The sequence below is a fragment of the Triticum aestivum genome, chromosome 3B (assembly GCF_018294505.1).
Source record: "Triticum aestivum cultivar Chinese Spring chromosome 3B, IWGSC CS RefSeq v2.1, whole genome shotgun sequence".
NCBI classification, from domain to species: domain Eukaryota; kingdom Viridiplantae; phylum Streptophyta; class Magnoliopsida; order Poales; family Poaceae; genus Triticum; species Triticum aestivum.
The window spans coordinates 64,808,980-64,834,242 of NC_057801.1; the positions used below are offsets into that span (position 1 = coordinate 64,808,980).

Sequence of the window (25,263 nt, forward strand, 5' to 3'; positions counted from 1 at the left end):
AGTCTAGTCACTAACCTCATTACGCCAGCCAGTGTCTGCAATACGGTAAGCCAATGATAAATTAGTGAAAAAGCTCCCGCATGATCATTATGGAATTATTCTGCAAGTACAATGACCCTACAAATTAGTTGATTGGCTTTCTAAACATCATGGTGAATTAACACACATATAATGTCACAAGTCACCATTCTTACAAAAATAATAATGGCGAATTAATAAAAATCTGTTTTCTCATGCAGACTCGCCCATATATCTCGAGGTTATTTCAGCAATGTATCCAGGTTACCCACGACAAAAAAACATAGTCCACATCTTTTAAATGCGAGACATGAAAAAGACATGAAAAATGAAGATAACAACATAGTGAAATCCCATCAATTTCGTGCCTATGAATATTGAAGTAGCCATACCAAGTGCATCAAATGAACTTAAATAATAAGGACATGCATCATATAATCGGGCTAGCCAAGTTCGACAAAAAGAAAGACAAGCGAACCGCAGGCCAACTCCTTAGCCCAGGAGCGTTCTCCATGGCCAGGAAACAAATGTAAAGTGGCTGGTGGTATGGCACTGTCAAATACAAACGATTGGGAAGTATCTAAGCTTGCCAATTCTAGAAGGGAGGATAAAGAATGCAGGTTCTAGCTTCTCAAGGATAATGATAGAAAGAACTGTTCAGGTTTGTCTGAGAGATACCAATGAACATGGTAAAGAGGTCTTGGGTTGAATCAGTTGTGCAGGCCCTCCCCACCTATTAACCGTAAGAGTCCTCAAGTCATCGGCAAGCCTCTGTGAGGATCTTATGCAAATTATGAGGATTGTTTGGTGGGGTGACGAGGAAGACAGAAGAAAAGTCCGTTGGTGGTTGTGGGAAAAACTTACAAAAGTCAGAGCAATGGACTTAAATTAATTGAATTCCAGGACAGGCTCTGCACTAGAATACTAAAAGCTCACTGCTACCCAAACAGGGAAGGAACACGTTGACCGTTTGGCAGGGAATCGAGCATGGTTCAGATTCACTGAAAAATAGTGACATCTAGTGAATCGGCTCAGGTAGAAAAGTGAGGCTGTGGAGGGACAATTGATTACCACATGGCAACCTTGAACTCTCTTCCAATACATGATAGTCACGGCTTTGACTGGGTATCAGACCTCTTCATCCACTAGATCGAACGGAGAGAGGCTGCTATGCAACCTGATCTGGAAACAAAAGTACCGCCAAATGTGTGTGTTATTGCTTGGAAGCTGGCAACGGATTCTAGATTCTTTGGCTGTCCAAAGAAACCGATGGCGGCAGAATATGGATGTTCTCCCTACCTGCAACATCTGTGGGACAGGGGAGGGAGATGGATATCATGTTGTAATGTTGTGTATGAAAGCAAGGTCCCTGAGATGTGCCCTTCGGTAAGACTGGAACTTGTAGGCTGACAGAGAGTTGACTCATAAAGACAGAGGCTGGGCACTTATGGCTTTGAGCAAACTAAATGAAGGGGTGTGCACCAAGCTTCTATTCCTTTGGTGCAGAGCATGCCATTTACGAAATGATACAATCTTTGGCAAAGGAGGTGCAACGACCCAAGCCTCAGTCCATTTTAGTAAGAGCTACCATTAGAGCATGGAGTTCACACACCCTGGCACCAAGACCCCGGATATTCAAGACAAATCAGCAACTAACATGTACACCATCAGGTCTGTGAATGAAAGTGATCGACCTATCAATAGGTTGTTCGGACCGGGATTGAAGTTGAACAGACACAGCCTTCGTGACTGAAACGGGCAAAAGCTCATTGGGAGCAGTGATGCGCTCCTCTTCAGGCAACATCATTTGGTCAGAGTATGGCAGTGTCTGTATATGTCAATAGTGCAGGAAGGACAGAAGCTCTAGCATGCATGGAAGGCATGAGAGGCATCATTGCCATTGCCAACCTCCCGGTGATCACTGGCAATGTTACTGTGCTTGTGATTTGGACTAGCTGAGGAAGAAAATGATGGATCAGCCTTCAAGGGGGTCTAGTTGGAAAGTAATCATTTGTCGAATCAACTATCAGGTTACAAGGTTCTACAGCTGCACAGGGAGGAGAATGGTGTTGCCCATCAATTAGCTAGGGCTAGCCAGGGAAGGTGTCTTGAGTGATAATATGATATTTGATGGAGCTCCAACCAGTGTGCTGGATCCCATCAAACAGGAACGTAATGATAAATGTACTACTTGTATTGAGCTGTGCAAACTTTGAACCATACTCAAAAGCTGGTGACAAATGGTGTAGTAGCAAGGATGACAAGTAATAGCTAATCTATGGTAGCAAAAGATGAATACACAAATTAATTGGTGCTGCAACAGAGCTACATTTTACTAGTATTGTAATTAGGCTTCAATTTTACATGCTCACTTTCTATATTAGCAATGAGATAAATTTCTAAAAAAAATACAATGTTATCATAATTTTGATCTTCCACAACACCAGGCAACGAGGGCTGGAGTTTTGTTCTAAAACACTAAGGGAACAACCTATTCACGAAGTTAAGAGGAAACACAAACTTTAAGGCACCATCCTAAACTTTAGCTCAGTGGACTTTGCTATTGTCACAAAAAATAGCAGCTATTTCGATTATCCAACACTGAGATCAATAATGTAGCAAAAACTAACAGTATTCAGCAAAACTTAATTTATGGACAGATAAATATACAAGATAGAAATACCTGTTTTAAGTACGTGGGGAACCTGGAGGAAATGAAACTCCTTAGAAGATGAGACTTTTCCTCGATCATGTCAGCATCTGGGCCACTGGGGCTGCCTTCTTCTCTTGAAATATATGGACCAACTACGAGCACCTTCTTGGTACTTAACTGAATTGTGACCAGAGAAACCTTGCTATTTTCTTCTTCGGCGGACTCTGAGACCAAAAAGTATGCGATGTTGGAATTCAGCATGCTCACAAGAGGGAACATCAGGATATCACACGGCAGACCTATATATCTGTTTAAAGCTCATAGCTCTTCAGATGTGATGGTCATATGCTCATCCCATGGCCCATCTTAGGAGGAGAAAATATAGGAGTGAATGGTGAAACTAGAACCTTTCCCAAGTGGCCCAAACAGTTCCCCATCAGAGCGGATAACATCAGTGAATCTGAGAACAGAGCTCTTTTTGCTCAGCTCTATCATGGCGCACACACCACAATTCACCTCATAGAATGCTTTGCCTTGAGCTGAACTTCTAGGACGGTCAACAATAGGAAATCAGAGGTATAAGATCTGGGGCTTTTCTTCAAGTACATCATAAACTAGCATACCACCTCTGTAATAGTTGATCCAACAAATGCAAAAGTTGAATGTGATGACAGCATCAGTTGACCAATAGTATAACTCCTTATGCTCATCCTCCTTATGGTCGATTGGTATCTTCCTCACATCCCATTTGCCATCACCATCATTTCCAGAGACAAGTGAGCGGAACACACAAACTTCTGCTTCCATCTTGAGCGTGCCAGGTATTTCGCTGACCATAGCCAGCTGCGCCACTGCAAATTCCGCTTCAACGCTTTCGCCATGGCCTCGGATGAGTCCTACAGTGTCCAGAAAGAACACACGTTGCTCAGCCACAGCCTTCTCCTCTCCCTCTCCAAAAGGGAAGATCATTGGCTTGTTGCAGACAAGGAGCCGTTTGAGCTGCAGGGACGGCTTAGTCTCACACGACGCTACACAGATAAAGTAGTCTTGTATGATCGGTAAGCAACCGTCCATGCCCAATCTTCCAAAAGAAGTTAGCCTGAAGAGAACCAGATCACAGTGGGCGGCCACAAGCTCGGTTCCCTTGGCATCCTCCGACTTTATACCATCAGGCCACCGCATGTAGAAGCGGGAGATGGCCGGGGGCTCGGCAAGGAGGAAAAGGATGCCGAACTTCTTGCAAAGAGAGGTGTGCGAACTTGCCCTCAAAGGCGCCACGGATCCGTCTAGGAAAGGACTGCCCTCTTCCTCATCACCCCTGTGGAAGACAAAGCGGTCGAGCATCATGCACCTGGATCCAGCAATGGCCATTGATCAGCAGATTAAAACAGGTTTAGATAGCTTCCGCCTCTGCCTGCGAGAAGAGGGAATTGACTCAGCACCATCACAACATTTGCCACTCTCTCAAGAAAATTTACCACTCAAAACATTGCCATTGAGAAATTAATTATCCAGAATACCAGGTATTACTATGTACTACTACCTAGCTGAGGTTGCCACAAGAACAAAAGAACAATTTTACCATTACCTTCTTAAAAAGATGAAGTGAGTCAGATAATGTTTACAGAGATGCAAGATGTCATAATAATGCCCATTACAGAAACAACAAAATAATGCACAGTAGAGAAAATGGAAACAGGCTGCACCCTCGCACATCATTTGCACGCAAAAAGGGGCTAAAATGAGCTAGATGGAGAACTTGAATTGCGGATTGCAGATTGCCCTTTCTACGAGAACAAGGTTAAATTGACAGATGTGTGAGGTGTGGTCAGGTGAGAGCTGGCTGTACAATGACGAGCATGCTGTTTTCCCTACCCTTGTGTACATTTGTTATACTGAAAGGACCATGGGAGGTAGAATTTGCATCAACAGCATTACAACAACGTTTGCCACTCCAAAAACCACCAACTTTAACAGATCGATTTTGCCAGAGCAGCACTAGTTGAAAATTTTCGTTGTCCAGACAGAATACCAGGCATTATCATGTACTGCTAACCTACCGGAGCAACAAAAGAAGACGTCTGCCCTTACCTTCCTCAACGGCAGCAGTTGGGGCAGCCGAGCAGCCTGCGGTGGCTGGTGCGACCCAACGGACCAAGTGTGCAGATCACGGGGAGGGGAGCGCCGGGAAGACAGAGGGGGGTGAAGGGGTCGAGCGTTGTCTCGCCCTGCTTCCGCGGCTCGCCGGCCCGGTGTTGAAGCAGATTCCACCCACCGCCTTGTCTGTCGCCTCACACGATGGAGCTCGAGCGAAGAGGCGCCGCGGGTTTCTAGGGTTCGAGGGCTGGGAAGGGGAGGAGGGGAAAGGGATCGGTGAGGATCACTGTCGCTGTGACTAGTGAATGTGAGATCTGGAATGGTTTTTTACAATTTGGCCCAATTCCTCAGCTGGCTCTCTTTGCCAAGTGACCCGTCGCGTGGCTATCTTGCCGCAAGCGCCGCGACATGTGGAGCGTGTCAGAACTAGAATTAACAACCAACTAATGCTCACTCCGTTGTTACGGAGTATAAGATTTACTGTATTACTAGTTTTTGAAAATCAAATATGTATATATTTGACCTTATTTTTAGAGTAAAATATCAATATCTATAGTGTCAAACACAAATCCTACTACTGTTGTATGTATTTTGTTTTATCAAATTATTTGTTATGGGACCCCCTCTCTTGCGACCGCGTCGCCCCCGCGGGTGATCAGCTGCATCTCCCCTCGAGCCCTCCCCCTTCCTCCCTTCCCGCTGTCATCACTAGCCTGAGCGGCGTTGACGCTAGCGGCCCTGGCCTTTCCCCTCTTGGTGGCGCATCGGCGTGGGGCGGAGCGGGGCCGTGGGTTGCACCTAGGCGGCGCCGGCACGGATGGCCCCTGGCCTTTCCCCTCTTGGTGACACGCCGACACGAGGCAGAGCGGAGCCATGGAGTACACCTCGGGGTGGCGCGGCACCCGCTCGGCCCAGATCTGGGCCCATCTCGGTCTACGCAGGGGGCGCGATGGGGCATGTCAACGGTGTGGTTTCCGGCAAGCGAAGGAGCGGCGTTGGGCGGAGTGGGTGGTGGCGGCCGCTGGCGCCGGTTTGCTGCAACGTGGTAGTTGGGGCTTTGCGGGCCCGATTTGGGCATGGCCGGGCCAGGGGTGGCCTAGTATGCCCCTGTTGCCGTGTCCGAACGGCGACCGCGACTGTGTTGGAGGCACAAGCCTCCCGCACAACGGCAGTGGAGGTGGTTCCCTCCCGCGCGGCTCCGGTGCTGCGGCTCCTGATTCCTGGCGCTCCTCTCTCCGTCCTCTTTGCCTCGTGGTGGTGATCTCAATGAGGTAGTGTGGGTGGCATCAAGACCGTGGTGGCCCATGATGGTGGGCGGCATGTTACTGGTTGGTTCCACATTGGTTGGGCACTGGAGTTTGGCATGCGGGAGAAATCTTAAGCAGTCCAATACTATTTTCCACGGCGTAGTTCCTGGTAAATCGGCATACGCAGTGGGCAAGATCGAGTTGGAGGTAGCCTTTGGAGATGAGTATGATTCCAGGGCCGAAAAGTTAACTTTTGAGGTGGTCAAGATCAGGAGCCTGTATCATGCTCTGTTTGGGCAACTGGCTTACGCCAAATTCATGGTGCGGCAATGTTATGTTTATCTGCAGCTAAAGATGTCGGGTCATAAAGGGACCATTACGGTTCATGGCAGTCGGAAGGTGGCTCTGGAGTGCGAGGAAGGCAACGCAGCTTATGCTGAGTCAGTCTGTGCTACAGAAGAGTTAAAGTATTATAAAGACAATGTTTGACCCGGCAGACATGACATCCTTGAAGAAGCCCACCACAGAGCGTGAACCGGAGATGAAGTTTAAGTCGGTTGAGGAAGCCTAGATGGTTGACTTTGTTCCTGGCGATTCATCTAAGCAGTTCAGTATCAGTGCCAATCTGGATCCCAAATAGGAAAGCGCGCTCATCGAGTTCATCCGTGAGAATCGGGACATCTTTGCATGGAAGCCTTCTGACATGCCGGGTGTACCGAGAGAACTCGCTGAGCACACTCTCAACATTGATCCGAAGTTTAAGCCGATCAAGTAGTTTCTTCGGCGGTTTAGCGAAGAAAGGCACAAGGCCATTGGCGAGGAGGTGGCCCGGCTCTTGGCATCCGGGTTCATTATTGAGGTATTTCATCCAGAGTGGTTAGCTAACCCGGTGCTAGTGCTCAAGAAGAACGGCACTTGGCGTATGTGTGTGGATTGATCAAATCATTGATGCTATGGCGGGATGTGTGTGGTCCGACTGATCCCTTTGCTCTCCCTTTGCTCTCCCACGTATTGATCAAATCATTGATGCTATGGCGGGATGTGAGGTCTGAGTTTTTTGGATGCTTATTCTCGATATCATCAGATCAAGATGGCGGTTAAGGACCAGGAAAAGACGGCGTTCATTACTCCCTTTGGAGCCTTCTGCTATGTTTCTATGCCTTTTGGGCTCAAGAGTGACTAGGCGACTTATCTGCGTTGTGTGCAGAATTGCCTTCATACTCAGATTGGCCGTAATGTGCATGCTTATGTGGATGATATTGTGGTGAAGTCCAGAAAGAAGGAAACACTGATAGATGATCTCAAGGAGACCTTTGATAACATCCGGGTCTACAATATGATGTTTAACCCAGCAAAGTGCGTCTTTCGTGTGCCCGCAGGCAAACTCTTGGGATTTCTGCTTTTTAACAGATGCACTGAGGCTAACCCGAAGAAGATCAAGGCTATCACCTCTTTGGCAAAACCCAAGTATATCAATGATGTTCAGCGTTTGGCGGGTCGCATTGCTGCTTTAAGCCGGTTTATAAGACGGTTAGGTGAGAAGGCCATACCGCTGTATCAGATGTTGAAGAAGACAGACGACTTTGTCTGGAGTGATGCTGCTAACGTTGCCTTTGAGGATTTGAAGAGGCAACTGGCTGAGCCGCCGGTCCTTGCTGCTCCCATTGATAAGGAGTCATTGCTGTTATATGTGGATGCTAACGCATGTGTTGCCAGTGTGGCCTTTGTGGTGGAGTGCAAGGAGACTGGTAAGGAATATCCAGTTCAACGGTCGGTTTACTACATCAATGAGGTTCTTATTGAGTCCAAACAGAGGTATCCACATTGACAGAAGCTTGTTTATGGAGTGTTCATGGCCAACCGAAAGCTTAAGCAGTATTTCCTGGGTCATCCCATCACTGTGGTCAGTTCTGCTCCTTTGAGAGATATCATCTAGAACAGAGAGGCTACAGGACGAGTCGCCAAGTGGGCTATCGAGCTTGCGCCTCATGGTTTAAAATATGTACCTCGTACTGCTATCAAGTCTCAAGCACTAGTGGATTTCATCAATGATTGGACAGAGTTGCAGGCGCCTGAAGAGAAGCCGGATAACACATACTGAACTATTCACTTCGATGGATCCAGGCAATTGGAAGGCTCAGGGGCTGGAGTTCTTTTGGCTTCCCCTCGAGGTGATAAATTTTTTTATGTCCTAAGATTGATGTTTTCCTGTACTAACAATGCAGCTGAGTATGAGGCCTTTCTCCATGGTCTTCAGATGGCAAAGGAGATGAACTTAAGCCAGGTAAGGTGCTTCGGCGACTCAGATTTGGTAGCTCAAAAAGTCTCAGGCAAGTGGGATTCCAAAGACCCTCTCATGGCGGCTTATCGCCGTGGTTATCAAGTGGAACACATCGATCGCAGGAAGAATGAGGCGGCTGATGCTTTAAGACGGCTTGGATCTCAGCGTAAACCGGTACCCCCGAACACTTTCTTGAATGTTTTGCATAATCCTTCTAGATTATGCAAAAATGACTTAATATCACACATGTTTCAGATTTAATGAAAATATGCGCCTATGCTATCACAATAAAAGGAGCAGAAATAAAAAGCAACCCTTAGGGAACCGCTACAACTATATACATTTGGTACAAATAATACAGTCCATTTAAACGAGAAAAATTTATTCCAGCATATATCATAGAAGGGCAAGCACACTCCCTTAAGTTAATTCAGAACCTCATCAAGTTGTGACTATATTCATTTTGTATCTAAGTAGTAGTAGTGAGTACTGATGCGTTTTTTGGGCCACGACGACAGGTGAGGACGACATCTACGCAGCAAGTTGGGCCTTTGAGATTCATATATTTAATGTAGTGATTTATGAATATACGTTAGATACTAATCGAGAGCTTAGAGAAGACGGCCCTACTAAACAAAGTTATTTGGTTTGTGCTTTCAGGGATCGTTGAAACATACAGAATGTTGAGGATTCTGTGCAAGTAGGTGTCAGTTCCATCGTGGATTGCTATGCTATGTTCTTCTGTGGAGAATAGAGTGGCGAGGTGTTAATCCATCTGATGATCACATGGATTTGTTGAGTAGATGGTCCTGTGACTTGCTGAAGTTTAGATTTCGTGTGTGTTCTATCTATTTGATGTGTCAGTCTTGTTAATTTGCAAACTTGTATGGGACCCCAGTTTCGTTGGGCGCTAAGAGATATGGGCTTCTGTAGTTTGATCAACTTGATAATGGTGTTTTGAACTTTTATTTCTAAGTATCAATAGTTCACTGAGTTCTTGAATGGCCATCTCAGTTATTATGACAGTGATGTCTCTTCTGGTCAATGCATCTATCCCAGTTATCATTGAATAGGGCATCAGGAAGCAAACCGAGTTCATCATCCTGGACAGTCCTCACGCCACTGCCACTGTTATGTCAGATTGCAAAGTTTATTTTTGATATAGATGTATCAACTGCTTGTCTGCTTTTCTCGGTGTATGTGATTGGGCTCTGCTTTTTTAGTAGTAGTGTGGGAGCAAATTAACATGCTAGTTTGCTCTGGTTTGACTAATTAAAATTGATGCTAGACTACTACTATCGATCACTTACAGAGAGGCTAGTTAATTCGCTGATAGATGCACTTGAGAAGCAAGGTGAAACAACGAGGGATCCGGCTTGCCTGCTCCCTCCCCATGTTCCCATCCGTGCTCCCACTTCATCTTACGGTGGTATTTTTTTCTTTTTCCTTTCTAATCTAATCATCTCCCCCTCCTGATTTTAAGGGAGTGGGGCCGGGCCTTATTTTGCTCCAATCAAATCATGCCACATATGCAAGAGCACGGATGGGCACACACACGGGGAGCAGGCAAGTCTCGTCCAACAACGAGATGCATGTCGTGAGAAGAAAAGCTGTTGTAATGTGGGAGCCATTGCATTGATGGTTTTTTTTCTTAGTTTAGGCAATTAGCTAGAATAACTACTATGCTCTCTTTTTTTGTGTAGGAAAAAAACTAGTATTTTCTTAGTAATATGTAATATGTACTCTGGATCAGCAGCAACAAAATTATACTGTATTTGATATGTGTTCTAGATCAAGTTTTGAATTAAATATGTTATAAAAAATATATATGTCCAAAATGAAATGTGTAAATACTAAAAAAGAGTGAGTGATTGAGTTTTGACAGATCCGCTGGATGAAGAGAAGTTTAATCCCCAGACAGTAGCTTTTTCAGGCATAAGAGATTACGATTTGAGATTGTAGGACGGGGGTGTCTGCTAGAGATCCCTTTAGCCAGTAAGTAGTTGTTGTAAATAAGTGTGCCCCATTTTGTGCATTATGTATGAATGATTGGGGGTCAAAATCTGCATGGTATGGTATAGTTTTGGTTGCGAGCGTATATCTTTTAGTGAACCCTGAAGAAGAATTCTTGTGTTCTCCAGGACTAACTAGCAGCATAAGATGGCTTAAGTTGTCTTTATCTGAGCCTTAAATCGATGATAATGTGGGTCCTTTTCTAACATTCACCTTACAAGATTTTTTTTCTTCTGATAATAATGCGCGGCATTGGCTGGCATGTCGCACGCCAGTAGGGGCCCCTTCCAGCCAAAGGGCGTCTGAAGCAGAGCGCGACTGAGCGTGTGCTTGCCGCTGTGAAAGACTTGTTTGCATCATGACATGCCTCCGGTAAACAGAGGACACGGAGCTTCAGTTTTTTTTTAAAACCTTTTTTTTTCAATTGGCGTTGACAGGCGTCTCCGAATCGTATAATACTGTCAGATTCAGACCTAACAAACAAATTCGAGCGTATCTCTTGGCTCAAAGATGACTGCGTCAGGATGCGCTACTCATCCACGGACAGTGCAACTTTCCTCGCTCTCATTCCTGATCGAGCTCAGACAACAAATGCTAAGATTCCGTGGATTTCATCAAGGACCCACACACACTAGCAGTTCTACTCCGAAGCTAAAGCTATGCTAATTTAGTTGCCTCAAGAAAACTCGAACAACCAATTTATGTTCAGGTTCAAATCCAGTGTTAAAATATTTTTGATGAACACTAGTAGTTTTACCAAGTTAATTGTGTCACCTTCTCTTCTACTGATTCGAGTATTTACATCGCTCCAAAGTTCCAAACTGAATAAAAAGGTAACCTCGCTTCTCTAGTTGCCTGCTAGGTGTGTTTTTAGGCACTTTTCCTGTATGCATATGAGATATTATAGAGATACAGCATGGTTTATTTTCGCATATGCAGGTAAGAACCAGTGGCGATCTTTTTGGCGATCGATGGTCATTATTGGGTTTGGAGCTCTGAAACTAAGCCTAGGAAACGTTATCCTAATGTTTGAGCATCAATCAGTTTGACTTTAGTTCCAGCTGCCAAGCCAGAGTTGGTTTGGCGTTCCAACCGGCCCAGTTCCAACAATACAATTAGGACTGGACGTCTGAGCGAGCTTTTTGGCTCGGCCCGAAGCTCGCTCCAGCTCAGCCCGTTACAGCTCGGCCCGATACAATAAACAAGCAAGCCCAGTTGTGAAAAGAGGCCCGATTCCCGACCTAGCCGAGCCGAGTTTTGCCCGGTTCAACTCGGTGACTCACTCGAGGCCCAGCCCAGTTCCCATCGGCCACTCTGGCATTAGGGCACGAGCCCCTCCCTTCCTCCGTTCGGCGCTATCTCATCCCTCACCTCACCGCGCCGCAAAAAGTGGACCGATAGCGACGGGGCGGCGCCTTTCCTCACCACACCGAACGCCGGCGGATGCGCCTCCCCTGGTTCCTTGCCGAACCCGACGAGCAGGTACTCTCCTTTCTTCCCATCCCTATGGCTGGGCGCGCACACGCTCGGCACTCTCGCGCTCCCCTGCACAAGCGCACCGACGGCAAATGACATACATGCTCCCCTGCATGTAGGAGTCCTACCTACATGGCTGCACTGCACCTGCGTACACGCGATGGAGGGATGGATGGCTGAATGCTTCTGTTTGATTGTGTAGAGTGTAGCCGTCGTCGTCCTCACCATGCCGGATGCCATCGTCGTCCTCGCCACGCCCGACACTGGACGGCGCTCTCAGCACCGATTGCAGACGCGCCATGTCATCGCCGCGTCAGCCGCTGCCTTTCCTGGCTAGCCAAGCATCCGCCGCCCCGACGAATGCAAGCACATACTACAGAGGCGTGTGACACACGAGCTGCCCGGGCTGGACCGAGCCAGAGGCAAAACGAGCCGAGCCACCAGAAACAGGCTCGTTCAACAAACGAGCCGAGCCGAGCTCGGCTCGCTTTAGGCGAGCCAAAGGCTGGCTCGGTCTGAACTTGGCTCGGCTCGGCTCGTGTCCAGCCCTAAATACAATGCACTTCAAGATAACCGCTTTACTATCTGGGTTTTGCCTTTGCTTGCGTCACCGAAGATCCTTGCTGTTTTCACTCATTCCGAAATATAAACTTCCGGAAGAAATTCAACGCTGAAACTAATATACCTCGTCTTCTGTCAGAAGACACTGAAATGTGCATCTTCTTTCAAGAGTTGTTGACAAATGAGCGCTGTGTAGCAACTATGGCAGGTCCTCAATATTTCTGCACTGTGTACTACGTACTAGCTATGGAATGCAGCGTACTAGTAACAACAGATTGCAAGTCACGGCAGCACAGAGATGACATGGGCGGAGGCAGAGCTAGACGCACCTATGGTCTCCGTCCGTCGTCGTGGAGGTTGACGCCATGGCTGCGCAGGATGGCCCGGACATTGGTGGTGCGTTTACCATGGTCCTCGACCTTGTGCTCCTCCAAGTATTCGAGGGAGAAGTGGTCGATGCGTCTGCTCCTACCCAGATTACTTACATACACCAGTGCATGGATTTCAGAATCGAAACCAAAATCAGATGTGCAAGAGAGGAGTGGGAGGGAGGAGGGGGCTTACCTGAAGGAGGAGGCTTTGCTGCGGACGAGGAGCGCTACGGGGTCACGCGCGACATGGGCCGCCGAGAGCTCGCGCGGCGAGAGCCACCGCCGCCGGTGAATGCGAGCAGGGGTCGCGAGTGAGCAAGGTGGCCGCCGAGTCCCAGGCCGTTGACGACGGCGCTAGCAGGGAGCGCCACGGCCGCCGCTGAACTGGTCGCTCGCTCGATCTCCCTCTCGTCTTCTCTTCTCTTCTCGTCTCCTCTGATGAGGGGAGGGGAGGGGATGGGAGGGGAGGGGAGGGGACGGGGAGAGGCCGGCCGCGAGGTCCAGGGAGACGGGGAGTGGCCGGCGGCGGCGAAGTCCAGGAAGACGGGGAGTGCCCGGCGGCGGCAATGTGGGAGGGAGCGGAGAGGTCGGGCAGGAACGAATGAGTTGGGTGGGTGGGTGCGTGTGGGGATCCAGTTGATTTCGCTGGGCTAGGAGAGATCTCCTCGCTGGCAGCTCATTGGTCAACCCGGACCTGCCACGGACCCATGCCCCTCCGCATCATAATCTCAGCCGTTTATCTATACTAATAAGACTAGCCACAATGGATAGTAACATGGACTAGTAACATGCCTATGTTACTACTCTTTGTTACTACCTCTACAATGAAAAGTAACATATGTATGGTAACATGCAACACCTCATTTATTAGGCTATAGACTCATCTTGCTTTGATATGTGTGATGTTACTTATCTTACTAGTAACTAGCTATGTTACTACTTCGCTCTCTTTCTTCATTTATTGCTTGCCACATCATCTATTTTATCTAGATATGTGTGATGTTACTACCTATGTTACTTCCATTGTGGGTAGTCTAAGTATGCAAGTGCAACGCACGTCTCGACTTACGATCATTATGTGAAAATTTATTTGTGTATATAAATGGGTAATCTGATAGTAGTAATAAAGAACTATTTCAAATGAATTGATGTGTTTGTAAGATTCATTTTTCACCTAAAAAGTTATTGCATTCTTATTTGAAACCATCAGTAGCCTTCTTATTTCTATGAATTTTGAAGAACATATTTAGGTACTTATGTACAAACACTATTTAAACATTCTTGTACGAAAATGATATATAGATCCAGAACGTTCAATTTTTTAGTTAGGAATGTTATGTGTAGATTAGGTTGAGTGCGTTTAGCGATGTATACGTTTGTTTGTTTAATAGTAGTAGAGATCGGACGGTATGCTTCTTTTTTTGGTGTATTGGGCATACGGAACGGTTTGAGGAGATGACCAAATCAAATGGGGTGGGTAGAGAGGCTGGATTTAATAGGGTAGACTTCTTCTGATTAATTAGCGGGTCTCGATGAAAATGCTAACATGAATTATTTTCTCACAAGTCCTACTTTCCATAATCTTCTTTATGTTCTGACGCCTTTCAACCAACTCTGTTGACTGCCACAGATCCATGGAGTAGGGGAACAACCGCTCTGAAGAAATATCTATATTTAAACAGAATCAACAAAAAAAAACATGTGCGGCTTTGAATTAAAAATTGTGCGCGTACAAATTTTTTTGGGCCCGTTGCGGACAATTATCTAGTAATATAAAATATCAACTGAGAGGTCGAGTAATGTACCCAAAAAATTCATGTAACTTGTACTCAAAATATAGGCGAACATATTTATCATGCTGAGCACTTGTGTTGGTATCATTTCTTAGCTAGAAAAAAAATCAAAATTTGCCAATCGAGCATGATCCATGTCATTCTAGTTAAGATATAATCCAAACTTGCCAATCAATTAGTTTTTTTTATCAGATCATGTAGCTCAATGCACACGTGAAGTAATGAACAAAGATTTACAATCAAATCTTGTCAGACAGAATGGACGCACCCTAATACAATTCACGCAAGCATTAACAAGACAAACTCTTCTCTTTTCATCAACATCTTCACCTCCCCCGACTATAGTCAACATCAGTTTATTCAGTGACCATGAGCCGATATATTTTGACAAAAAAAAACATAGAACCAAATTTAATGGAACTGTATATATTTTATATACAACATGGGCAAGTTTAGTGAACACTGTTAAGAAAAAACTTGCTGCCAATTACAGATTGTTCAGACACAAGAGCAGAACATCTAGTCTTCGCCTTCGATGGCAACACACCTTTGAGAATGGGTTGAAAGGGGGGGGACATTAAATCAAAAAATATATATGTTGATCCTTGTAACCATAATAATTCAACAAAAGTAGAATCAGCTACATCTGCTTTGTTTATGATATGGAACCTAATCAGTTTCAAGGTTTGATCATATGCAAAGCAAGCTGTTTGCCAGTTTCAGTTAAAAAGACAAAATAAAATGAAGTTTCAGTAGGCTCCCTCACTTGTTGATGAAATACATTGACCAGAAAACAGTGACGTAAAAGTGCTTGCGACATTATGCTTCTTGCCATCATTATAGTACTTGTTCTTTGGGACAAAATAGCAGTATCATCAGATGAAACAATTATCGTCAATAAATGAAATACATGGGTTAATATGAATTCGAAGCTCAAAACTTCCACCAACCGAAGCAGTGTGCTCAGCTACATCTGATGTTGTGTTTTGAAAAGCAATCATGTAATCCATGGCTCTATCCTTACTTAAAAGTAATCTTAGTTTTCTGGCCAGTTTACCTCGAACTATGTAAGTATTTCTTAGAACTGATCATATGAGACATGCATTCTATTCTATGCAAAATAAATAAATGCAGACACCATGCCGCACTGTCCTCAAAACCCATTTTGCTAATCTGCTACCTCTATGGTTGTGATCAGCGGATAAACATTGTACAGAACTACAAAAGCACAAATAGTCAAACAAGTATGATTACTACTGTCATGGTCATACATAAAGTACATGGTTAGAGAACTGAAGTTGTACCTTGCTGCATCTTGAAGTGCAGTTTGGATCATTTTCACGGGGTCAATGATACCATCATTGATCATATGAACATACTTCTCTACAGTAACCAAAACGCAAGAGTTAACTACGGAACCTCTAAAGATTATAATGCTGTTGGAGAAATATGAAACAAGACATTTGTAATGCACTTCAAAATGAACAGCCAAAACATGGTTAAAATGCACAGACCTATTGTTGCATCAGAGCCCAAACTAAGATTGTCTTGTGCCAAGCTTCCCAATAAATACGGTGATCAGGGGAGCCTGCAGAAAATCAGGAACAATTAATATATGTATTAATAGACCTGAGACATTAATGGGAGAGCACATACAACATTTAATCAGGATGCAAACAAAGTTATAAGAAAGAAGTGGAGAAATATCTTTAAGATGCTAAAGGAAAATCTGATTACGTAGAACAGAGAATACATAATAGGAAAATGACCACAATTCACTCTCCTGCAATGTAACAATAGTGCATACACATCTATTCCTCCCAAATCATTTCAGAAACTAATGACCAGTCCAAAAAGACATACAAATTATCATAAAGTCATCACCAGACTGGCAATCAGATAGAAGGGAGAAATGAATTGGTCATGCAGCAGACCCTCAGTGGAGAAAAGAATATGCAACACACTGGGATATGATTATGCTGAAAACAAAACATAAAGGAGAGGTAGTGCTATCAAGAATCATTCTGTGGCGGAGCTAGTTTGAAAAAAAGTGATGACCAAGGAAGATTACGTACCCAGCATTGTACCTTCCCGATTCCCTATGATGAGCGTTACATCGTACTCCTCTGTCGAGCTGCTCATTGTTGTGCTGCTTGTTGTCATCTACCTGTGCCTGGCCATGATGAAGCACTTTTACAGGCACGCGTGCTTGGATGGCGTCTCTAGACAATCGGCCAGTAGCACAACAGGATGATGTGAGGAGGATGCCGGGATTACGACCGAAGAAAAAAGTATCACTGCACCACCAAGAAAATTAGAAATTTCACAGAAAAAGGCCATCAGGCAGACAACAAAGTAGACCTAAACATATTTTGATTATAAATAATGGAGTTTGAGTAGCATTAACATATAGTGGAGTACTTAAATGTTTTGAATTGTAGTTAAATAAATAGCAAACCTTTCCACTTATAGTCAAGGTGAAAATGTACGGATACAAATAGGTGAATTCCTAGAATGTTGCGCAGAAATTCTCCTTTGGGAAGGCTAACAATTTTTATGTTGCTTCACTTTTAGCTTGTGTCACAATGACAGGTGGGCTGGTCGAGTATGTGATGGTCTTCCTAGAATCCCAGTCATCAAGAAAATCTGAATGTTCATCCTGTCGTTTAATATATAACTTACAATCTACGTCAGCGAAACTATCAACAAAATAGAAGGACTTTAACCTGCAGCATCCCATGTGCATCCATGCTGCAGCGCCTTCCTCTAAGCCTCTGCTGCTGCATGAGATGAAAAAGAGTTATTTAGAGGGTCATACACACACCAGAAATCCTGAAAGCAAAATTATCTTTCCATCCAGCAATCCTTTCAAGGGAACATGAGAAGCACAACATCGGATGCAGTCGATCCATACATACAATTTCTGAATTAATGTGAACATACAGCAGAACCTTACAGAAATCTACAATTTCATAGAAGCATGTTAACCAAACACAACAAGGAGGTAAAAGGGAGGCGTCCGATCTGGGTGTTGACCCAAAAGTTGCGGAAGGCGTCGGCGACCTCTGGCCGGGAACGGCGGGGCTGTGGCTTGGATATGCGGTGGCGCTGCGCTCGTGCGGGGGTGTGGCGGCAGGGTTGCCGCTCGGTGATGCGGCTGCAGGGCACTCGCGCATGTTGTTGCCGATTAGCCGATCAAACGAAGAACGCTGAGCTCAAGAACGCACGCAACACACACGAGAGAGGAAAGCCTTTTTGCCGCAGCTAACGACGCCACATTTTCTGTTTCATTCCTTTTCTCTTATCTATTTACAACTGACTCGTCTACCCTCCCGGTCTGGCCGCTATGATCCGCGTTGATCGCGCCATCCCACGATCGCGTCCACAGCGAGAGCCAAAAACGACCAGGAGGGAGAAAACAGAAACAAAAGAAACGGGAGGGCTCGCTACGTGCGCCTCCCCTAGCTACGTGCATGCTCGGGTCACATCCGACCCAGCAGGCTTATTTATTTTAAACGGAAAAACAAACTAACCTATCCGACGTGAGCTTACAGCAGGGCTAACATTTCTCCCCCCTAAGCTCAACGTCGTTTTCCGATCTCCTTGACTCCAAGTCTCTGACGCTGCTCGATGAACTTCACACGCCCAAGTGCTTTTGTCAATGGATCGGCCACCTGGTCGTCAGATCCCACATGATCAAGCTGCACCTCTCCATGTTCAACACAATCTCGGATGAAATGGAACTTGACATCGATATGTTTGCTTCGATCATGATGAACGGGATTCTTTGCCAGTGCTATTGCAGATTTATTATCAATCAAGAGTCTGAATGCACCAGCTTTTTCTCCCTTCATTTCAGCGAGCAGACGATTCAGCCATAGGCCCTGGCAAGTAGCAGACGCCGCAGCCTCGTACTCTGCCTCACAGGAGCTGATTGCCACAATCTTTTGCTTTTGGGAAGACCATGTAACTGGATTGCTGCCAAGGAAGAAAATCTGACCAGATGTGCTCTTACGATCCTCAACGTTGCCGGCATGGTCACTGTCACTATAGCCCAGCAGCTCACTTTTCCCTGAACCACGCCCATAGCAGCATCCATAGCTCAAAGTACTGCGCACGTACCTAAGTATCTGCTTCACGGCTGTCCAGTGAGTGACTGTAGGCCTTTCCATGTATCTGCTCACTATTCCAACTGCATGAGTGATGTCCGGTCTTGAGTGCACCAGGTACCTTAGGCTACCAATTATGCTGCGGTACAGAGAAGGGTCGACAGGTTTTGCATCGTCATTCTTCCTCAGTTTGAGCCGACACTCCATGGGTGTCTGACATCCATGGCAGCCATCCATTCCAGCAGCTTCAAGAATTTTCTCTGCATAGCTCCTCTGACAAAGGGTTATAGAATCATTGGACTGAGTTACCTCGATGCCCAGATAGTAGCTCAAGAGACCGAGATCACTCATTTTGAACAGCTCTTGCATTTGAATTTTGAACTTGTCGATGGAAGTCTTGCTGGTGCCGGTGATGATGAGGTCGTCAACATACACACCTACTAGCAAAAATGAGTGTGCATCACCACGGCGGAGCTGCGCATGAACCCCAACGTGCTCATGGTCTCATCCAGCTTCGCGTACCAGGCCCTCGGAGCTTGCCGCAGCCCGTAGAGCGCCTTCCGAAGCCGAAGAACCTGCTGCTCCTTGCCGGTGGTGACGTACCCCGGTGGCTGCGCCACGTACACTTCCTCGGCGAGGTCATCATTGAGAAAGGCGGATTTTACATCCATATGGTGCACCTCCCAGCCGGAGTGTGCGGCGAGCGTGAGAAGCAGCCGCACGGTCTCCATCCGTGCCACTGGCGCAAAAACTTCCTCAAAGTCCACGCCTTCACACTGCACATAACCTTTCGCCACCAGACGCGCCTTGTACTTGACGATGTTGCCGTCAGGATCGCGCTTGACGCGGTACACTCACTTCAAGCCAATGGCTTTGTGGCCGGCCGGCAAGTGGGCGAGCTCCTAGGTGCTGTTCTCGCCTATGGAGTCCATCTCCGCATCCATTGTCGCCTTCCAGGCTCTGTCGCTTAGCGCCTCAGTGATGTCGCGCGGCTCCTCTGCCGTGAGCAAGCATTGGTCGTGCTCCTCCCATACAGCCTCATGTTCTGTCTCGTCGAGAACATCGGAGAGGCGCCGGTACCGTATAGGCCCGGAGTCAACGTCGCGCCCATCATCATGTGTGGGCGGCGTGGCCCAACGCATCTCCCTCGCCGCAGCCGGCGTGCAAGGCTCGGTCTGCGACGTGCCGGGCGCCGATGCGGCCGGCGTGTCGGCGGAGTTCAGCGGCGACCCCAATGGTGGCGTAGAGGGTGGTGGTGCCGCGCTCCTTGGTGCAGGCGTAGGCGAGCAGCCCGTGTCCAGCTCGTGCACACCAAGGTCATTTGCATAGACCACAGTGAACATCGTCGGTGCGGGCGCCGTGACCGCGCCCTGTGCATTCCAAGTCCATGGCCTGCTCTCCTCAAATAAAACATCACGTGTGACTTGTACCTTTTGTGTAGCCGGATTGTACACACGATAGCCCTTGGTTCCTTCCTCGTAGCCTACGAAGATCATTGGGGTTGATCGATCCGAGAGCTTCGTCACTCCAGGGCCAAGCTTTTTGACATGTGCCACACACCCAAACACACGTAGGTGCAGCACGCTTGGCTTGTGGCCGTGCCAAGCCTTGCGTCACCCCGTCCAAGCTGCGCGTGGGAGCTCTGTTGAGCAGGTACACCGCGGTCTTCACTGCTTCAGCCCAGAAATATGACGGCACGGCCATGCTTTTGAGCAGGCAACGCGCCATCTCGACGATGGTCTGATTCCGGCGTTCAACCACTCCGTTCTGCTGAGGGGAGGGTGGTCGTGTAGTGTTTGATGCCCAGCTGCTCGCAGTATTCTCTGAACTCAATGGAGTTGAACTCACCGCCCCGGTCAGACCGGAATGCGCGAAGCCTGCATTTCCCCTCGTTCTCAGCCATTGCCTGCACTTTCTTGAAGTTCTGATGAGCTTCATCCTTGGATTTCAGCAACTCCAATCACATGTATCGACTGTAATCGTCAACTATCAGCAAGAAATACTTACTGCCACCCGGTGTGGTTGGTGTGATTGGCCCACACAAGTCTGTATGAACAAGCTCAAGGCCTTTCTCTGCTCTGTATCCGGCCACTTGAGGAAAAGGGGCACGGTGCTGTTTGCCCAATGCACAACCATCACAGTACTCCTCGACGCGGTCAGTGACTGGCATCCCGCGTACCATTTCCTTCGAAGACATGGCTCGCAAAGCTCTGAAGTGCAGGTGTCCCATCCTCGCATGCCAGCGCCAGGTGACATCTTCGGTCTTGGTGAGGAGACAGGCTAGGGCGTCAATGCTCAGTACGCCCGTGTACAATCTGCTCGTCGCACTACACCATGACAAAAACTTTGGGGTCACCATATCTGCCGGGAAAACTAGCCAATGGAGGCAGAATATCCGCCGGGAATGATTTTTGCCGGCATTTACAGACTGCCCTAGAAAGTCTCATCGGGAAAGACAATTCCTGGCAGTTACAAGAATGCCCGGCAGTTACTCTGACCCACATGTTAGAATCTTTACCGGCAGATAGAACTATTCCCGGCATATAGTTCTTTCCCAGCAGTGTTATAATTCAGGGCAGATAGAAGTAGTTCCCGGCAGTTATCCCGCCCTTAATTGTGTACGCTGCTAGCACACAGACCCCCTTCCCATTCAAAAGCTAAAATTTATCTTCACTCCATTTTGTGCCATTAGTATATATGTGACACGCATGCATAGTAATTAAAGTTGCATCACTTAGGCATAATATATATGTATATCTCAAGGATCCATCATGGTTACAAGCATATGTAGGTTCACAAGCCCAGTATTACAGCACAACATCCTTCATGTAATTCACTATTCCCATGCGCACAGAGGCATACATATGTAGGTCAATAGGTCCAATATTGCATAATAGAGAAAAGCGCAAAATACAACATCTGGTTTCAGCTACAAACAGATCCCAGCAGAAGATCCTTCCAGCTCACAAAACACAACTATTTAAAGTTGTGGATGCAAGAGAATTACACCGGTGACCTATAAAAAAAGAAGCGGCCAATTAGATAAGCTGGGAAGAACACATGTTTCAGAAATCCACTGCACAACTACTTGCAAGCAAGAGCAGATCAGAATTCCACAAGGCACACCCATAATGTCTGTTATGTACTCATAAGAATAGATAAGGCACATGGTGATCATAGTTAAGGTTCTCACTTTGCAAATCATCACCAACTTACTTGGATCAAGGTTTACTTTTCCAATTTAATAGAATATAATGATTAACTTGGAAGTTGCTATGTTTGTTATTAGCAAAGATGGAAAAGCTATAATTATTTTTCAATAGAATGGCCCTTGTGATTAGAAGAAGAAATTGTAATTTTAGATGAACTAAATATGGATCCATGGTAATCTATCTTGATTGAAAATTACAAGCTCAGGTAGGCTCTATTCAGACAGTGTGAGAATGGCTCTCAGAGAACAAAAAGAAAGAAGAGCGTTGGCCCTAGTCTCTGCTAGCATTCATCCCAAACAACCAGGAAAAGTGAGGTCTAATTTTTTTTCAATAGCTAGTTCATTGTACACTTTGTCTAGATGATAATGAAAACAGAATTAGCAAGAATTCTAGAATCTGCAATACCTTCTAGATGTGGGGACTGCTACCGGCTGTGATGGTTGCTTCTGCGTAACTTCACAAACAAACTCCAGAACGAGTGAAGCAAATGGTTTCACAAGGTGAGTAGACCAGCCTTGTAGCAACGTTGCCAACCTGAAGAGGAAATAAGTCAATTAACACGTACTCCCTCCATTCCTAAATATTTGTCTTTTTAGAGATTTCAACAAGTGACTACATACGGAGTAAAATGAGTGAATCTACACTTTAAAATATGTCTATATACATCCATATGTGGTAGTCCATTTGAAATCTCTAAAAAGACAAATATTTAGGAACGGAGGGAGTACATGTATTGCAGAGGATTCATGCAAGAGAGTTCATGCAGAAAAAAACAAGTGCACCCCATTTAGGAAAAATGAAAAGAAGGACATGCAGAAAAAAAAGTCAAAATGAAAAAACAAAGGGAAACAGTACTTTTAGTTTGTATTTCACTTTCCAAGTTAGTTAAGGAGTAAATCTGGGCCATTAAATATGATTTAGGGAAGTGAAAACAGTAGAGTACTAGAAGTGCATGCGAGCACTATTTAAAGGGTCTAGCTTGCCATGTACCGGTGGTGTGTTCTTGTTTAGTCAATTGAAAAAACAAAAAGTCAACATTTTTTCATTTGCCGAGCAAAATTATCAAACGCACTACACAAGCTTGCATGAAACTGCAAACAAACAGGTCATTTTACTATATCACCAAGCAGACCATAAGAATGGCAGCTCAAACAAGTACATGTTTTACAAACAAAGTGGTTATTCTATATTAGAACAATTGTCGGTCAGTGATTAAGAAATACATGTTCGCTCAACCTAAAAGCTGAAGAGCTGATGTCCAAATGTGAGTACGTGACTAACTAGACAACAAATTTTGCTAGCTGAAACTGAACAAGGATATGCTGTTTTGGTTTTATCTGGGATTTTTTGAACCATCCAGCAACAGCCTGCCTATGTATGTACTAGCTGAAGGAGTAGTACTGTTGGGACTTCAGAGTACTCTAGTAGTATTGGTTTTCGAGAGATGTCTTTTTTGAATGACAGCTGATGTACACTAAAACTGGGTGTCTAAAGCAAGAAAGTTTCAGCTAGGTTTAGAAACAATTTCTAGTTTTCACACTAACTATTGTGAATAAGAAAATTCAAAACTTTAGATTTGTGGTACTGAAGCTTAGGCAATTAGCAAGTTGCATAGCTAACAGGCTTAGCGTTTGAAGATGAGCCCTCGTGTCGTCCTAGGCAGGGACAAGGCTTAGTGTTCATAGATGAGCCTTCGCGTCGCCCTGGGCGAGGACGAGACTTAGTGTTTATAGATGAGCCCTCCCATCGCACTGGGCAGGGACAACGCAAGTAGTGCGTTTTCTGTCTAGAGTACAGACGGATGGTGAATGGCAGCAAGCAACAATAAAAACGAGTTTTATTTTGTATGCTCGAGGCACAAGAATCATTGGGCCTGGAATGTGAAGCTACAGGAAGTTGCACAGCAGTACAACAATCCATCCAACCGAAAACTCCATCCAGCACTAGCAGGACAACACAATTTTCAACCCTTGCCTAAATATAACCAGCCAACACAAATCAATTTTTTTACAAACCTAAATAAGGCCGTGAAATCGTAATTACAAACCGAAGCAACCTTTGACGTATTCAAAACATAGTCAAACGATACCATACAACGATAGAACCAAATTACGAGATATTCTAAATATAGTCAAACCATTGGTCGATAGCACACAACAATATAAACAAATCAAGTCTTCAGTTAAGATCAAGAATCTCACCAAAAGATGCAGTTGGCACTTGTTCAGTTACTGATGGCTGCAGCTTGATACCTTCTTCACTTGCCAACCAAGACCTTAAAACTTGTCTTTAAAGTTGAGTTTATGCCGATTAGCCTGCAAAGCAGGAAAACGTAATAAGCATTGATGAAGAACAATCAACAACACATGTAATATTAATAGAATATATAAGTTAACAATGTACAACAGTTTATATTTGAATAAGTAATTTTTCTACAGGCCAAAGCGTCATGCAAAAGTAAACATTGGCAAAACATTACACCGATAGTGTATATCACATAAGTATTTGTTCAACTAACAAGAACAGCAAGACAAACCTAACTTCTCTAGATAATCATCATAAGGTCACAAACCTTACTTGTGCAAGATATGACCAGGAAATGGCAACCGATATACTGTACATGAGAAGACAGTCAGTATCAACAACATATAAAATGGGCAAAGGTGGAAGCATACACCAGCAGTATTTATGGCATGAAATGCTCTGTTGTAGATGGATTTATATTTAGCCCAGCAAGAAGTACCACAAACTAGTCTAATGCATCATCCAGATCATTTATGAAACTAAATCAGAAGTACTACATCATATACACTACATAGCACCTGATAGGCATTAACTACGAATCATGTTTTGGGCAGTCATGCAAATTTTTCCTAGTGGAGGAAAGTTCAAGTTACAAGAATCTATTAGACTCATAGCTCATAGCCAAATCTACTATATATGTCGGCACAACAAGACAATCTTTGCCTGTCCGCGCAATAAGAACATGGTTCAAAAAGCATACCTGTAAAGACCAAGCACGAATGGAGAACAAAGCTTAGTGGCAGCCTCTATGTGCGAATCTGAGATTGTTGTTGTTGCTGCTGCTTCAGTTAACGAACATGTGGCAGAGGACAATCCTGGTAGCACGAACAGACAATCAATTAGATCTTAATCACGCTGTGCTGTAGTGCGAGGCAAAGCAGGTGACGGGGGTGGCGAGTGGGATGGGGAGGTGTCGTTGTTGGGGATCGGGACGGCGTTTAGGGTGATAAGGAGGGGATGGGACGGTGTCATGGTCGGCGAATGGGGCACCAACGCTGGATTGGGGGATACTGGTGCGGCATGGACGAAGATGGGGTGCCTGCTGGTTGGGGAATGCGCGGCGGCGGCTCTGGGAGTGGGATCCGGGTGTGGTGTGGATGGGGATGGGCAGCGGCGTGAGTCGGAGGT

The 25,263-nt window shown here is 45.6% G+C and overlaps 1 long non-coding RNA gene across 1 annotated transcript; it reads right to left on the bottom strand.

The window, feature by feature from the left end:
• Positions 1-21,362: 21,362 nt before the first annotated feature.
• LOC123064798 (uncharacterized) lies at positions 21,363-25,235 on the bottom strand. The gene is made up of 4 exons (XR_006430799.1): positions 24,836-25,235; positions 24,033-24,146; positions 22,237-22,365; positions 21,363-21,635 (listed from the first exon to the last, which is right to left on the bottom strand). It is a non-coding gene; the product is annotated as an uncharacterized lncRNA (long non-coding RNA).
• Positions 25,236-25,263: the final 28 nt, after the last annotated feature.